The following is a 17,893-nucleotide window of genomic DNA, read 5'->3' as shown; positions in this document are numbered from 1 at the left end:
CTCCCACTGCACCCACTGTCAGAACTGGCAGGAGGTTTAGTCCTTGGGGGTGACTAAAGGCAGCGTTACCGGTGGGATCTGATTGCTGGGAGCGCTGGTGCCCCCGCTGGTGCTTCCGCAATTTGCAGGAAAACATGCACCTCTTCCCACACTAGGGCCAGTGAAGGGCCTCTCCCCCGTGTGGACACACTGGTTCTTCAGCAGGGAGGAGGAATTGCTGAAGGCCTTCCCGCACTCAGGGCAGCAGAACGGCCTCCCCCCCTCCACCCCCATCCCCCCGTGTGGACCAGCTGGTGCTTCAGCAGTGTGGAGGAGCGGGTAAAGCCCTTCCCACACTCGGGCAGGAGAATGGCATATCCCCGGTGTGGACGGACTAGTGCATCAGCAGGGCGGAGGAATTGATGAAGGCCTTCCTGCACTTAGGCAACTGAACGACCTCTCCTCAATGTGGACCCACCAATGGGCCAGCAGGTCGGAGGAAAGAGCAAAGCCCTTCCTGCACTCGGGGTAGCAGAACGGCTTCTCCTCAATGTGGACCCACTGGTGTCTCAGCAGGTGGGAACAACTGCTGAAGGCCATCTCGCACTTGGGGCCGGAGAACAGCCTTCCCTGGTGAGGACCAACTGGTGCGTCAGCAAGGCAGAGGAATCACTGAAGGCCTTCCCGCACTCAGGGCAGCAGAAGGGACTCTTCATCTCTGTGGACCCATTGGTGCTTCAGAACCCTTTCAAATTTCACAATATCCATCTGATAGGAGGGAGACTAGAATTGTACACAATATTTCAAAAGTGGTCTAAAAAATGTCCTGCACAACCACAACATAACCTCCCAACTCCAATACTCAGTCAGAGGATTGCGAAAGCTTTCAAAACCCACAAAAACCAAACAGGAAAGAATGGAGGGTCAAACCGAATTTTTGAGAGTCACCTTGAAAGCATCCCTGAGAAATCGGCGGAGGGGGTTTATTGGGGACGTGTTCTCCTTAAATACACTATATTCGTAATTCTCTTGTGCTCTTCGTAGTTTCTCTGTGCTGCAGTGTGTTGTGGCTCGTTGAAATAATCTCCTGATGCAGCTTCGTTTGTGGGTGTTGGGATGATTGCTTCTGCAGTTAAGTACTTGGTTTGGGTCTGTTGTTTTTCTGTAGATGCCAGTTTGAAGTTCCCCATTGACTGTTTGCTCTCCTGTGACATCAAGGAATGGCACTTTGTTGTTGTTCTCCTCCCCGTCAAACCAGGAGCCCCCCTTAGACCATTGTCTCACTACTTGGAACACCAATATAGAGACTATTCAAAGGCCTCCACTGAAGGCTAAAAGACCTAGTCGAAGATTCACTCCACTCCATTTACTCCATCCAAGAATTCGTGAACACCAAAGACACTGAGATAGAACAGGATGGATTAATGTTGTCCTTTGACATAACAGTCCTGTTCACATCCATTAACATCAACGTGGCCAAAGAAAGCTGAAGACACTACTCGAAGAACCAAAGACACAAACACAGCATCAACTTCATCAGCAAAGACAGCACTGTCGAGCTCGTGGAACTGTGCCTTAGCATCCACTTCATATTCAATAACAAGCCCTACAAACAAATCAACGAAATACGCACGAAACCTCCAGCATCAGGATTCCTAGCAGAAGCAATAATGCAGAGACTCGAACAAACAGCCCTTCCAACGATCCAACCCAAAGTTTGGGTCCGCGAGTGCGATGACACTTTTGTCATCAAAAACTGAAACAAATTGGAGGAAACCTACAACACCATCAACAATATCCTTCCTGGCATAAAATTCACAAAAGAGGAGAACAACAACAAAGTGCCATTTCGAGATGTCACAGTTGAGCGAACAGTCAATGATAAATTCAAAACAGCGTCTACAGGAAAACAATGCACGCGAACCAAGAACTTAACTACAGAAGCAATCACCCCTACACATACAAACATATCTGAATCAGGACACTATTTCAACGAGCCAGGACACACTGCAGCACCCAGGAACTACGAAAATCAATAAAAAACTGCGCAGAGCATTTAAGAAGAACGGGGAGCCTATAAACCCCCTGAAAACAGTTTCCCTGACCAGGAATCGAACCCGGGCTGCGGCGGTGAGAGCGCCGAATCCTAACCACTAGACCACCAGGGAGACGCAAGAACAGCCTGATAGCTCTACTGAAAATTACCTCCCTGCCCGGAAATCGAATCCGGGCCGTGGTCGTTCGAAGGCTTTCACCTGTGTATCCAACAATGTCATTTCTTGTATGCATTGCTCCCAATGCGGTCTCCTGTACATTGGGGAGACTGGAGACTCCTCGCAGAGTCAAGTCACAGCGCTTGAGGGAACATCTTCCGGACACCCGCACCAATCAACCCCATCGCCCTATGGCCCAACATTTCAAACCCCCTCCCACTCTGCCGAGGACATGCAGGTCCTGAGCTTCCTCCATCGCCGCTCCCTCCCCACCCGATGCCTGGAGGATGAACGTCTAATCTCCCGCTTGGGGTAATTTCAACCCCAGGCCATCAATGTGGACTTCATCAGTTTCCTCATTTCCCCTCCCCCCACCTTACCTCAATTCTAGCCTTCCAGCTCAGCGCTGTCCTCATGATCTCTCCGACCTGCCAATCTCCCTCCCCACCTATCCGCTCCACCCTCCTCTCTGATCTGTCACCTCCATCCCCACCCCCATTCACCTATTGTACTTTTTGCTACCTTCAGCCCAGCACACCCCAGCCCCAATTTATCTCTCCACCCTGGAGGGGTCCTGCCTCTATTCCTGATGAAGGGCTTTTGCCCGAAACGTCGATTTTCCTGCTCCTCGGAAGCTTTCTGACCTGCTGTGCTTTTCTACCACCACTCTGATCTAAGCTCTGCTTTCCAGCATCTGCAGTCCTCATTTTTGCCGACCCAATAAACTCGGTGTGCCGATTTCACATCAACAAACTGACACAAGTAGACACAACGTCTGCAGAAACCCTAGCCATATTACATTAAAGACATCTGGGAAATGATGTCCAGAAAACTCAATCCTCTCAGCATCATGGTAGCCCACAAACCTACCAACACACTTAAACAGCGGCTAATGAACCTGAAATACCCGATACAAACAAGCAGCAAACGAATGTAATTTACAAAATACCATACAAGGAAATATATACATGAACTCTGCCGCACAGTTCTCTGTAGCAAGAAATGCTGGGGTGAGATAAGGAAGATTTTTTCAGCCAAAACGAATCGACACTGACTGGACAGCCATTTAAAATCAACGCTGTCTGCCCAGAATGGAAGACCCGAAGGGATGGACAGTTTTCTTATTTCCTGAAGATTTACAAAGCTGAGACCGGGTTTTGGTGTTTGTTCACTTTCCACTCCCAAGAGCCGCAGTGGTTGGGGCGGTGAGTTGGGGAAAGTGAAATGTGCCCGTGAGCAGCATGTGGGTCTCTTTCAGCTTCCCCTCCTCTGACAGCGCTGTGACTTGACTCTGATGTTCTCAGGGACATTTACTGACGCTAGACAGTGAAAAGAGTCTCGTTCCTGCAGATTAGGAATTGCACCCATACGCCGGTTTCATGACAATGAGAAAGATTAATTGGGATGCGTAAAGAAGCTGTGAGCTGCAGTTGAAACAAGTAGGTGGAGTCAGATACGTCATCCATTGTCCCCATGGTCCTGAAGAAATGTTTGCTTTTGTCTGCTTGAGAGACTTTGGACACTGGTGTGGCAGGGAGAATACTGAGATACCGAGTGAGGGAGATTAAGTGCGCTGACTGTGAAAAGTGCTTTAAGCCATTTACTCAGATTGGGGAATTAAAATCACACCCCTCGCGGTGGGAAAGACTATGTCCCCGCTCGGTTTGTAATTTCAAACCCAGAGCAACACAAGGAAAGCTCCACCCAATGGGGAAACCGTGGAAATGTGGGGACTGTGGGAAAGCATTCCCTTCCCCATCAGTGCTGGAAACCCACAGACTGATTCAGAATGGGGTGAGGCCGTTCACCTGCTCAGTGAGCAGGAAGCGGTTCAGACAGAGAGAAGCCATTCACGTGCCCCATGTGCAGGGGAGAGTTCACTCAGTCAGCTGCACTGCTGACCCACCAGTGGGTCCACACTGGAGGGAGGCCATTCTCCGACTGTAAGTTTCAAAATGGCTTCACCTGCTCCTCCCACCTAAGGAGGCACCATCGAGTTCACGTGCCAGCGCAAGGACATTAAAGGAGCGATGGCCAAGTGCTCCGATCAACCCAGCACTGTGGCGTCCCAGGCTCGAATCCCACTGCGGTAGATTGCAGAATTGGAGTTCGGTCAGTAATCTGGACTTCAGAATCTGAGGATGAAACCACTTTTAGGGGGGAAAAACACCACCTGATTCACTCATGTCCTTTTTAGTGAAGGAAATTGCCGTTGCGGGAAAGGGTTCACTCAGTCATCCCAGCTGCATGTTTTACCCGGCTGTACCAGGGATCCAGTTACAAACGGACAACTCAGCTGACCAACAAAGAAAGTGGGGTGGGGGAGTGGGTGCACTTTGACCTGGAGGTGTTTTCTTTAAAAACTACTTTTTGTATGCCTTTTTCCTGGGGAAATCTGAAGCTGTAACAAAATAGGGTCGGAGTAAAGGTTACCTGAACTTACCGCCCGGCTGAGACTCTGTGAGGTCCAACAGGTTTTTGTTTTAAAGCTGCTCATTTCTTTCAGCCTCCAGCACTAATGTCATGTCTCAGAAGGACCAGTGAATGAGTAGCTAATATTGTTACAAGTTGTATATTTTTTCAGGACTTCTGGTTCATTGTTTCATTGGAATTGCAAAGTTTACTGGCAACAGTGGGAGGTGTGGGCTGTATTCACTGGAAACAAAGTTTTAAAATCTCACACACGCCAGGGTATATTCTAACAGGTTTATTTGGAAGCACTAGGTTTCGAAGTGCTGCTCCTTCTTCAGGTAGCTGTGGTGTAGAATCACAAGACACAGAATATATCGCAAAAACATTAGAGTGTCATTCAACATAAGTGACATATTGAAGAAACCGAGATTACTGTTAAATCTTTCATCTTTTAAAATGGGCTGCAGATTTCGGTTCACTAATATGTACATTCCAGAACTTCTTTTAAGTCACGTTCTCCAGGAAACTTGATGTTTTATAAAAGCGGTAACACCTCACATCAAACAACGCATGAAAGCTGTGAGGTGAGAGTCTGTCTGTATCCCAATCTTGAGTCAGACTGGTTCTATTTCCAAATATATAATCCTGCAAATGCAAATTCACCCCAAATGTGTGAGTGCATGAATGAGAGAGACAGTGTGTATGTACGTGTGCAGGCTGGGTAAAGTGTGTGTGTGATGGAGTATAATCATGTGCGAAGATGTATGCGTGGGTGTGAGTGTGGGGGGCGTATTAGTGTGTGTCTGAGAGAGAGCATGTCTATCGGAAAGGCTCTGCACGAGCGTGTGAGTATGTAAGTGTGTGTGTGTGTGAGGGTGAGAGAGTTAGAAAGGGAGAGAGAGAGCGTAACAGTGAAGTGGGGTTACCTGTCATGTGACATGAACCCATGGTCGCGATTGAGGCCATCCTCCTGGATTCCGAACTTGGCTATCAGCCTTTGCTGGGCCACTAAAAATGATTAAGCAGTTACACAACACACATTGGAGAGGGCAGGGTGGGACTTGTCTTTCGATTTGCAGAAGGTGGGACGTTCTGGGTGCTGGAAACGAAGGAATACACACACTGGAGGACCTTCGGCACAGAGAGATGGAGCTGGAAGCCAGGCTGCAGACACGTTGGGGGATTCACTGTGGAAACAGGCCGTTTGGTCCACCAAGTCCACACTGACCCTCCGAAGAACATACCCCCACCCCCCCGACCTACCCGATAACCCCACAGCTAATCCCTGAATTTAGAACGCCCAATCCACTCTAGCCTGCACATCTTTGGAACATGGGAGGAAACCCGAGCACCCAGAGGAAACCGACGTGGACAGGGGGTGGGGGAGGGGTAGGAAAGTGCAAAATCCACGCAGTCACTGTGAGGGTGGGATTGAACCCAGGTCCCTGGCGCTGCGAGGAATCCCCTCTCCAGCTCTCGCAATCAAATGGCTTCTCCCCAATCCTGGTGACACTCCAATCAGTTTGAGGAATTCAATTTGCTTCCATAGAGTTTCCACGGGGCAGGGGTCGTTGTTACTCGGCAGATTCAACGATCCAGTGAAGGGCTTGTCTATAGCGAGAACACTGGTCCACATTTCGCTGAAAAATTAAAGTTCTCTCCGCAATTAGAACCCTTGAGTACTCCCACGCAGGCTGCGTGTATTCACGGGGATTCTCAATGCATGTTGATATTTGAAATCATTTCCTGCAGACAAACATTTCCCCTCCTGGATTCAAACACTGCTGATATTCTGGCCCTGACTAAATTTCTTGTCCATGGCTGAAAAGCAAATCCTCCTCTGCTAATAACTTGAGAAAACAGATCACTGCTGTCAGTGCAAGGCAGAAAATAGGATGAGAGAATTTTGGTTTGCACAGAACAGCCTTCTCTTTCTTCTACCCGAAATCTCTGTCTCTCAATTCCTAAATCTTTCAATGTATTCCAACCCAAATTCATCCTTCTATCCTCCTGCCTTTGCCCAGCTCCCCTCTCCTGAAAGTGCTGACCCTCTGTTCAGTTTCTCAGCCACATCTCGCCATCCTCAGTGTATAGCCCATATCTTTATTTAGTTTTTAAAACAGAAAGGCAGTGGTTTGCTGATGCCAGGATGTGAGGGTGACTGCACTCACACAGTGTTCCAGACTCGTCTCTCGTGTCATTCAGAAAAGTCTGCACTGCACATGTGCAGAGAAGGGGATGCTGGGAGTGGGTGGGATGCATTCTCACCTCCCCATCCAATCATCCCCATAGCGTCCCATGTCCATTCCCTCACCGCCACCCATAGCATCCCCTGTCCATTCTCTCTCTCTACCCTAACCTACCAGTCCCTTCTCTCTCTCTCCCACACATGCCACTCTCCCCACCCCGTCCATTCTATCTCTGCACCCTCTGCCCTCTGTCCTGCACCTCATCCACCCTCTGTCCCCATCCATTCCCTTTATCTCTCCACCCTCTGCCTTCCCCAATCCAGTCCCTTCCCTTACACTCATTTTCTCTCACCTCCCACACGCTGCCCCCATCCATTCCTTCTCTCCCCCAACTTCTCCTGCCATTCATTGTTGCTCTCTTTCTCCACCCTCTACCCCGACCATTCTCACCCCAACCTTTGCCCCGTCCATTCTCTCCCCACCCACTGCTCCCCGTCCAATCTCTCCCCACCCATTGACCCGATCCATCCACTCCCCACCTACTGCCCCATCCATTCTCTCCCCACCCACTGCCCCGTCCATTCTCTCCCTACCCACTTCGCCCGTCCATTCTCTCCACATCAACTATCCCCGTCCATTATCTCCCCACCCATTGATCCCTGTCCATTCTCTCCCCACCCACTGCCCCGTGTCCATTCTGTCCTGATCCACTGCTCCCCATCCAATCTCTCCCCATCCACTGCCGCATGAATTCTCTCCCCAACCATTGCCCCCGTCCATTCTCTCCCCACCCACTGGCCCGTCTATTCTCTCCCCACCACAGGCCCCCGTCCATTTTCTCCCCACCCACTGTCCCGTCCATTCTCTCCCCACCACAGACCCCCGTCCATTCTCTCCCCACCACAGGCCCCCGTCCATTCTCTCTCCACCCACTGCCCCGTCCATTCTCTCTCCCCACACTCTGCAACCAATTTCTTTCACTTCACACTTTGCAACTCCGTATTCTCTCTCTCCTCCCCAATCCTCTTCACCACATTCTCTCTCTCTGCTCCCACCCTGTGTACCCCCATGCATTCTCTACCCCCGATGCTCTGCTCTCCTACCCATTTTCTCTCTTTCTCTTCCCCCCGTCTCTGCGCCCCCGGTCAAATCTCACTCTGAGTACCCTCTCCCCGTCCTTTCTCTTGCATCGTGCCCTCTTTGATCGCTGTTTCAAACCCTTCTAATGATAGAGAGAGAATGGATGGTGATGGCGACCTGGGGTTGGGGTGGGGAAGGGAAGCGTAAGGAATGGCTGACCTTTAACATTGAGAATAGCTAAAATGATGTATTCAGAAACATCAGTAATGTCTGAAAGCACATTCAATGTTTAAAAAAAAAGCTGCAGACATCTTTCTGAAACTTGCATTGAAATCTGCGCAGTTAGGCCAGAATTGAGGACAGCCAGTAAACTTGGAATGGCCTATTCCTAGTCTTGTGAAATTGGTTCAGAATATGTAGAAATACAGTCATAGACTTGCAGAGAACAGAAACAAACCTTTCGGTCCACGCCGACAACATTTCCTAAATTAACCTAGTGATCTATTTGCCAGCATTTGGCCCATATCACTCTCAGCCCTTCCTATTCATACCTCCATCCAGATGCCTTTTAAATGTTGTAATTCTTCCAGCCTCGACCACTGCCTCTGGCAGCTTATTCCAAACACATGCCACGCTCTGCGTGAAAAAGTTACCCCGTTTGGTCCCTTTTAAACCTTTTCCCTCTCAGCCTAAACACCTCTAGTTTTGGACTTCCTCCACCCTGGGGAATAGAAATACAAAAGTTGAGCTGCCAGACAAAATCATAGAGTCACAGAGATGTCCAGCATGGAAACAGACCCTTTAGTCCAACCCATCCATGCCGAACAGATATCACAATCCAATCTAGTCCCACCTGCCGGCACCCAGCCCATATCATTCCAAACCCTTCCTATTCATATAGCCATCCAAAAACCTCTTAAATGTGGCAATTGTACCAGCCTTCACCGTTTCCTCTGGTAGCTCATTCCATACACGTACCACCCTCTGCGTGATTCAGTTGCTCCTTCAATTTTGACACCTCCAATTTTGGTGTCATCTGAAAACTTACTAACAGTAACTTTTATGCTCGCATCCAAATCATTTATGTAAATGACAAAAAGTAGAGGGCCTAACACTATCCTTGTGGCTCTCCACTGGTCACAGGCCTCCAGCCGGAAAAACAGCCCTCCACCACCACCCTCTGCCTTCTACCTTTGAGCCAGTTCTGTATCCAAATGGCTAGTTCTCCCTGAGATCTAACCTTGCTAATCAATCTCCCATGGGGAAACCTTGTCGAACGCTTTACTGAAGGCCATATCGATCACATCTACTGCTCTGCCTCATCAATCTTCTTTGTTACTTCTTCAAAAAACTCAATCAAGTTTCTGAGACATGAATTCCTATGCACAAAGCCATGTTGACTATCCCGAATCAGTCCTTGCTTTTCCAAATAAATGTACATCCTGCCCCTCAGGATTCCCTCCAATAACTTGGCCACCACCGTGGCCAGGCTTACCGGTCTATGGTTCCCTGGACTGTCTTTACCGCCCTTCTTAAACAGTGGCACCATATTTGCCAACCTCCAGTCTTCCGGCACCTCACCTGTGACTATCGATGATACAAATAACTCAGCAAGAGGCCCAGCAATCACTTCTCTCGATTCCCACAGAGTTCTTGGTTACACCTGATCAGGTCATGGGGATTTATCCACCTTTAACCGTTTCAAGACATCCAGCACTTCTTTCTCTGTAATCTGGACATTTTGCAAGGTGTCAGCATATATTTCCCTTCAGTCTATATCTTCCATATCCTTTTCCACAGTAAATAATGATGCAAAGTATTCATTTCGTATCTCCCCCATTTTCTGTGGCTCCACACAAAGGCCGCCTTTCTGTTCTTTGAGGGGCCCTATTCTCTGAGGAGAAAGTGAGGACTGCAGATGCTGGAGATCAGAGCTGAAAATGTGTTGCTGTAAAGGCGCAGCAGGTCAGGAAGCATCCAAGGAACAGGACAATCGATGTTTCGGGCATAAGCACTTCTTCAGGATGAACAGTTGGGCCACAACCAAGGATAGGCTGTCAGAGTGAATGAGTGAATAAAAGACAAGTCCTACCTCGCCCCTGAGGAGAAAGTGAGAACTGCAGATGCTGGAGATCAGAGTCGAGAGTGTGGTGTTGAAAAAGCACAGCAGGTGAGGCAGCATCCAAGGAGCAGGAGAATCAACATTTCAGACATAAGCCCTTCACCTTGCCCTCTCCAGTGTGTGTTGTGAAACTGCTTAACTGATTAATCATTTCTAGTGGCCGAGCAGAGGCTGATAACAAGTTTGGAACTCACGAGAATGCTCAGCTGAGACCTTGGATTCATGTCTCACTACTGGAGACCCAGCTACACAATACACACAAACCCTATCTCTCTCTCTCTCTCTCTCTCACACACACACACACACACACACACACACACACACACACACACACACAAGTACTCACGGTCGTGCAGAACCTCTCTGATAGACAGGGCTCTCTCTCAGACACACATTGATACACCCCTCACACTCTCATCCAAGCACACACCTTCTCACACAATTATACTCCATCACACGCACACTTTACCCAGCATGCACACAGACACACACACACACACAGATGCTCTGTCTCATAAATGTACTCACACTTTGAAGTCTTTGGGGTGAATTGCATTTGCAGGATTATACCTGATGAAGGAACAGCGCTTCAAAACCTAGTGCTTCCACATAAGCCTGTTGGACTATAGCCTGGGGTTTTTGTCATTTCAAAACTTTGTTTCCAGTGAATACATACCACACCTCCCACTGTTGCCAGTAAACTTTGCAATGCCAATGAAACAATAAACATGCAGTCCTAAAAAATTTACAATTTCGAACAATACCATCTACTCATTCACTGTTCCTTCTGAGACACGACATTGGAAACTCGGTGCTGGTGGCTGAAAGAAATGAGAAGCTGTTGGATCTTCCAGCTTTCAATGAGAGTTTAAGCCTGACGGTAAGTTCAGGTAACCTTTACTGCGACCCAACTTTGTTGCAGCTTCAGATCTCCACATCACAAGGCGTACAAAAAGTAGCTTTTCTTAAAAGAAGCGCCTTAAGCTCAAAGTGCACACACTCACCCCCACTCCTCCAACCACACTTTATTATTGGTCAGTGTGTTGTCCCTTTGGAACTGGATCCTTCGTACAGCGGGGTAAAGCATGCAGCTGGGACGACTGAGTGAATCCTTTCCCGTAACGGCAGTTTCCATCACTGAAAAGGACATGGGTGAATCAGGTGGGTTTCTGCCCTCTGAAAACGGTTTCATCCTTAGATTCTGAAGTCCAGATTACTGACCGAATCCCAATTCTGCCATCTGCCGCAACGGGATTCGAACCTGAGAGTCCCCAGAGCTGGGTTGTTAGCGGCGCTCGGCCATCGCTCCTTCCATCCCCCCTGCAATGGCACGTGCACGCGCTGGTGCCTCCACAGGTGGGAGGAGCAGGTGAAGCCCTTCCGGCACTGACAGCAGGTGAACGGCCTCTCTCCGGTGTGAACCCACTGGTGGGTCAGCAGTGCAGCTGACTGAGTGAACCCTCTCCCGCACATGAGGCACGTGAATGGCTTCTCTCACTTGTGGACACACTGGTGAGTCTCCAGATGGCTGATCCGACTGAAGCCCTTCCTGCACACCGAGCAGGTGAATGGCCTCTCCCCGCTGTGAATACGTCTGTGGGTTTCCAACACGGAGGGGGAAGGGGATCCTTTCCCTCAGTCCCCACATTCCCACAGTTTCCCCATTGGGAGAGCTTTCCTTGTGTTGGTCTGGGTTTGAAATTACAATCAGAACGGGGACATAGTCTATCCCCACCGTGAGGGATGAGACTTTGATTCCCCCAAGCTGAGTAAGTGGTTTGGAGCACTTTTCACAGTCAACGCACTGAATCTCCCTCACTCGGTGTCTCAGGATTCTTCCTGCCGCACCAGTGTCCAAAATCTCTGAAGCCAACAAAAGCAACCATGTCTTCTTGATTGGAATGGCTGCTGATGTTCAAGTATCAATGAATCAAGCGGCTCTGTCAGAAGTTGATGTCTCCTTTGTTTTCAGATTTCTTTCGGCACGTCTTCCTGCAAAAAAAATCACAAAATAAGTGATCATTGTCAGTACACTTAAACGAACATAACATAGGTGGCAGTTCGTGTAGTTTGCCAGATGCCTGGTGATCACATAATACCCAGCACACAGAAACCTGAAATCCCTCATGCAGCCAGATAGGCTCAGGTGTGTTTAGAGGAAAACTTCATTCAAATCTAATCTAATCTTAAACTAAATACGTGTACACACAGATATATATATATCAATATGACAAGTCTGTCAATGTGGCTCAGTTCCATGAGAAACTACACTTTTAATCGTGAACATGTGGAACAAAGCAAACCTTTTCCAGGGTGCAAACTGCATACGTGCCAAACTGAGGGAATACACAAGGAAAATACCTAAAAGGGAGATAGAAAGTATTTGAGCACCTTTGCAGAATCTGCTCCCTCTCTGGATTCACTCCAGTTGCTACAAGTAAACCTCCCTGGGGGTCACGCAGCCCTGCATCGGGAAGTACTGGGATGGTCAACTCCGACCAGTTTACATGGAGAACACATCTCCACATTAAACAGCCTCGAGGCAAACTTCCCTTCCTTCCACTTAAAGTTCAAGACCCCTCAAAGCGAAATTCCCCAGGTAAGTTTGGAAGAATTTCTTCCAGGTGTTCACTAATCATTTCTATGAGCACTTTGTTAAAGTTTGAATATTGCGAGTTTTGAAAATTAGTGATTCTGAGCGAAATCACAGTTCGAAAAACAGAATGTGGGAATTTAGACAGAGTTTATTTTTGCACATCGACGATATGTCTGCACAACAGCATATGACACGACAGCAGTGAAGATCTTCTGACCTCATTCTCAAACGTGCCTGCCACACGCCAGATGAAAAGCTGAATACTTCTCTGGAAAAACTGCCGAGCAATGCAGGAGAGTGGCACAACGGGTGCGTGTTTGGACCGTTAACCCAAAAGAGAAACCATTCTCTCCTATTCATTCAAGGTCGTCTGCAGCAGCTTTCCCGTATAACGGCGCTCTGTTCTGCACCTTGCCTTCACATCCGCTCCCCACAAAAGCTTCGACATAAATATTTCACAATGATATACTGGCCCAATGTGCACAGTTGAGGTGACAACCTCTGAGGGGTCTCCTGTTCTCTGTATCCTATGTTGAGGAGGGCAATGCTTGTCACTGGTCACTCCGGTGTCAGAGAAAACTTTAGAAAGAAAACAGTTTAATTTGGTTGACGCGAGTGGTGCTGTGATTGAGGGATGTCAGCGATGAGGGTGGATTGGAAATTTGGGACAGCTCTCTTCGAAGAACAGAAGTTTGAAATCTGGCCCGATTGAAGCTTTTCAAGTCATGCGAAGTCTAGACAGAGAAAGTAATGTCGTCAAAATGTTCCCACGCCTGAAAAGATCGGCAACGATTCGGCAGAGTTTTAAAGTCATGAGGAAAAGAACCAAAAGTGACATTAGAAAGAATGCTTTCGTACAGGGAGTGGTTGGGGTCAGTGAATCCCTAACTGACACTGACAAAGAGGCAGATTCATTAGACGCAAACGGGAATTCGGTGGTCCTGTTTAAAGTAACAATGTGCAGAATTACATGGAGAAGGCAAGAGAATGATACGAATAGAGACCCACGTTTACTTACTGTGTCGACCCAGCAGAGCGAAGGTGGGCCGCATGGCGTCTATTCAGAGTGAAATCACAAGAGAATGTGCGAAGTTAGAAAAAGTTTATATTTACACAGCCTCCATACGTCTGTGCAACACCATATAAGACGACAGCAGTGAAGATCTTTGACATCAGTCTCGAACGTGCATGCCACGCGACAGACGAAAGGCTGACGGGACCTGTGGAAAGCGAGCCAGCGCGTTGGTGCCGATTGGCGCAGCGGGAGCGTGCTGGGCTTATAACCCCGCGGTCAATGGATCGAAACCATCCTTTGATGTTGCTCAGTGCCTCCTCGAGCGACTTTCACTTGTGAAGGTACTCTGTTCAGCATCTTGCCTTTCAAACGACTTCCTCAGTGTCTGAATGCCCCCTATCAGGCCGATACTGTCGCGAAACTCACACCGTTCAAGTTGCGTGCTTTTGGAGGTCTGAGTGGTCTTCTCCTGTTCTTCGTCGGTTTCCCATGAACTGAATCGCAAAACCACTTCTCTGAGATGCCAATGAACTGATAACATTGAAATGCATACCTTGTGGCTTCGTGCCTTCCCTGCAGTAGTTTGCCACGCCGGTTCCGACGTGAATGACAAGACGTTCCGCATGTCAGAAACCGCATCCCGGGGACAGAATGACAAGCAGATGTTCTGCAAACTCTTTGCTGCTTGCAATTCTTGGAGCAAAGTGGAATGTATTTCACACTGAGCAAGTTTCAGCTGGCTCAGAGTCTCCAGTGTACATTGCTCTCTTTCCCGCCAGCTCAGAGAGAGAACAATAGGAGGGACAAAGGAGTGAATAACGATCCGTGTGGGAGGGTGAATAATGTTAATGGAGACCGTTCGTGGCTAACAATAAGTAGTGTGTCATAGCAGACTATGTGATAACAAGGGCTCGTATGTGTGTGGTAGGGGTCAAGGACATGGGGGATTTCAGGCCCTAAAGTTATGGAACTCGATCTTGAAGACCGGAGGGCTGTAGGGTTTTGAAGTGGAATATGAGGCGTTGTTCTTCCATCTGGAGCTGAGCTTTGCTAGAACACTGCTGCAAGCCTGAGACAGAGATGTTGGCCCGGGAACAGGGTGGCGTGTTAAAGTGGCAGGAAAACAGAAGCTCAGGGCCTTTTTTTGCGGGCAGAACCGAGATGTTCTGCGAAGCAGACACCCAGTTTATACTTCATGCTCCGTTGGGGAGACGCCACTGTGAGCTGCGAATGCAGTAGACTAGGTTGCGGCACATGTGCAGGTAAAGTGCTGCTTCACCTGGAAGGTATGTTCGAGCCTGGAAGGATATTCAGGAGGGAGCAGGTAAATTGTGCTTCTGAGTGAAATCACGGTTCGGAAAAACAGAATGTGGCAATTTAGACAGAGTTGATATTTGCTCGTCGGCGATATGTCTGCCGGTGCGCGATGGGAGCATAACCCAGAAGGGAAACCATCTTCCCTCTTCACTCAATGTCGAGTTTAGCAGCTTTCCAGTAGAACGGCGCACTGTCGTGCACCTCGCCTTCTGATCTGCTTCCCAAAAAACCTCGACGTAAATATTTCACATTGATATACAGGCCCAGTATGCAGAGTTGAGATGACACACTCGTGGAGGTCTACAGGGTCTTCTTCTGTTCTCTGTACCCTATGTTGAGGAGGCCAATGCTTGTCACTGGTCACTCCGGTGTCAAAGAAAAGTTTAGAAAGAAAACGTTTTAATTTTCTGCCAGTAGAGAGGGCCCGGTTCCTGGGGACGGGCAAACGGCAGTAGAGAGACAGAATGAGAAGCAGCTGTTCATACAGTCATAGAGATGTACAGCATGGAAACAGACCCTTCGGTCCAACCCGTCCATGCCGACCAGATATCCCACCCCAATCTAGTCCCACCTGCCAGCACCCGGCCCATATATCTCCAAACCATTCCTATTCATATATCCATCCAAACGCCTCTTAAATGTTGCAATTGTACCAGTCTCCGCCACTTTCTCTGGCAGCTCATTCCATACACGCACCACCCCCTGCGTGAAAACGTTGCCCCTTAGGTCTCTTTTATATCTTTCCCGTCTCACCCTAAACCTATGCCCTCGAGGTCTTGACTCCCCGACCCCAGGGAAAAGACTTTGCCTATTTATCCTATCCATGCCCCTCGTACTTTTGTAAACCTCCATAAAGTCACCCTTCAACCTCCGACGTTCCAGAGAAAACAGCCCCAGCCTGTTCAATATCAACTGGTTCAAGAGGTAGGGCGGGGGCATGGGCGCCAGCGCGCCAACCGGGGGGCTCGTTGGTCTAGCAGCATGATTCTCGCTTTTGGTCTTCGTCGACGCAGACGTGCGAGAGATCCCTGGTTCCAATCGCGGACGAGCCCGCGTTTCATGACTTGTGCGAAAGTGCCTGTTTAATTTTCTCAAAAAGCACCTTCGCAAAACGAGGTTGGGCTCCCTGGTTGGGCATCCCTCTGGTCCCAATGTCGAATTCAATAATTCTAGGGCCTGAAATCCATAGTATCCTCGTCCCTTCCACACACACCAAGCCTTGTTATCACGTAGTCTGTCTTTGCACACTACCTATTCTTAGCCACAAACAGTCTCCATTCACCCTCCCACGCACATCGTTGTCAACTCCCTTTCCTGTCCAATAGTTCTTCCCTCGCTTTGGGCTCTATCCTGATCTATCATTTACTGCATCCGCCTTCCTCCCACAATATCTCCTGCATATAAACCAAAGTTTTCCCGATCACCATCAGTTCTGTGGAAGGTTCACCGGCAACTCCTGTTTTTTTTTTGTTTCTGATATCCAGCATCCGCAATTCTTTCACCTTTTTATTGAGGTAGAGTTGGAAATTGTTTCGACAGACAGGAGGAGAGAGGGGAGAGACAGAACAGACATAAACTGTGGATCTCCGCTGTTACTCATAACGTAAAATCATTGTAGTGCGATCACTTTCCTTAAGCATGAACAGAAGCCCTGGGTCATCCGTGAGCTTGTGGCGCAAGGGTAGCGCGTCTGACTCCACATCAGAAGGTTACGTATTCCAATCACATCAGGCTCACTGACGTCGACTTCTTACATTTCAAATCAAGAAAGGAGCACGTTCATTCCGGATATCTGTTGAGGCAAATCTTCTTTCTGGAAACTTTCGAACACACGTGAAGCTTTGCTGTCAGTTTGATTTGTGAACACTGTGTCAGGGAGGTGGTGTGCCCATTGTTTGGGTAAATGCTCAGCTCCCCCAGTTCATCACGGGGTTTAAACAGAGCCATCTCCCTCTGGGCAGCCGCTTCGTTCAGTTGGTGACAGCACGGTGTGAATAACATAACACCGATACTTTTACAACATAATCCAGAGACGCCCAGCTTTATGTTTCAATCTATCAGGAGAGTGACAGCGAGTTCAGATAGAAATGTTTCCCACCAACAGCAAATCCTTTCCTCTCACTGGACACAGTTAAAGTGATCTTTATTCAACAGAAGGAGCGGAAACTACAGTCTGACGGCCCCTCTCCACATTAACGGTGAGCCTGAATTTTATAAACGGTGTCAGTAAAATCCAGTGGCGGACACTGATTTGGTTCAATCGTTATTTTTGCCAAGTGTAACTCACCGAGAGGATGCTGCTGTGTGAAACAGCGTGGGGAATTACTGCAGGGCCTCCTGCGCATGGAACACTCCGCAACTGATGTGTTTCACCTTCACCAGTTTATTCCTATCTCGGAGAAGAGAGGTTTGATGATTCGGATCATAGCAGCTAGACAGAGAACAGGAGAAGATCACTCAGCCCTTCACAAGCTTGTCATCACAGCTGGGTCATCGTGGCCCGTGTATCAGTATGGGATAGTAATCTGCATCTACTGACTGGAAGCACAGCAAATTGGAGTGCTGGTGGGACTATCACACAGGAGAAAACGGCTTCGACCTATCAACTGGAGTGGCTCCCAATGCGCAACTCCGCTCACCTCAACTGAATAACTAAACAAATTACTCAGTGATTCAAAGGAATACTCGGTTTTGAATCTGCATTGTGGCATGTACCTTCAATAATGTTGTCAAAACACCTTCATTGCTGTGATGGAGTGTCCTGTTGGGCAGAATATACCTGTTGTCAAATTTTCCACGTTCTGTTAGTCCAACTCTGATTTCACTAAGAATCACAAAATGTGTGACAGCGCAGACTGAGTCCATGTACCCCCCTGAGCTCTGCTGGCTCAACACAATATGTGAATAAGTATCTCATTCTGTCGCCTTCTCCCCGTAAATCTGCACATTGTTACATTGAACGTGACCACC

At 48.4% G+C, this 17,893-nt stretch overlaps 1 non-coding gene across 1 annotated transcript; it reads right to left on the bottom strand.

Moving 5' to 3' along the window:
• Positions 1-2,075: 2,075 nt before the first annotated feature.
• trnae-cuc (transfer RNA glutamic acid (anticodon CUC)) lies at positions 2,076-2,147 on the bottom strand. The gene has a single exon. It is a non-coding gene; the product is annotated as a tRNA-Glu (tRNA).
• Between the last annotated feature and the right edge of the window lie 15,746 nt (positions 2,148-17,893).

Source organism: Chiloscyllium punctatum, chromosome 36 (assembly GCF_047496795.1).
Source record: "Chiloscyllium punctatum isolate Juve2018m chromosome 36, sChiPun1.3, whole genome shotgun sequence".
In the NCBI taxonomy this organism is placed as follows: Eukaryota; Metazoa; Chordata; class Chondrichthyes; order Orectolobiformes; family Hemiscylliidae; genus Chiloscyllium; species Chiloscyllium punctatum.
This window is presented reverse-complemented; position numbering and strand designations above follow the sequence as displayed.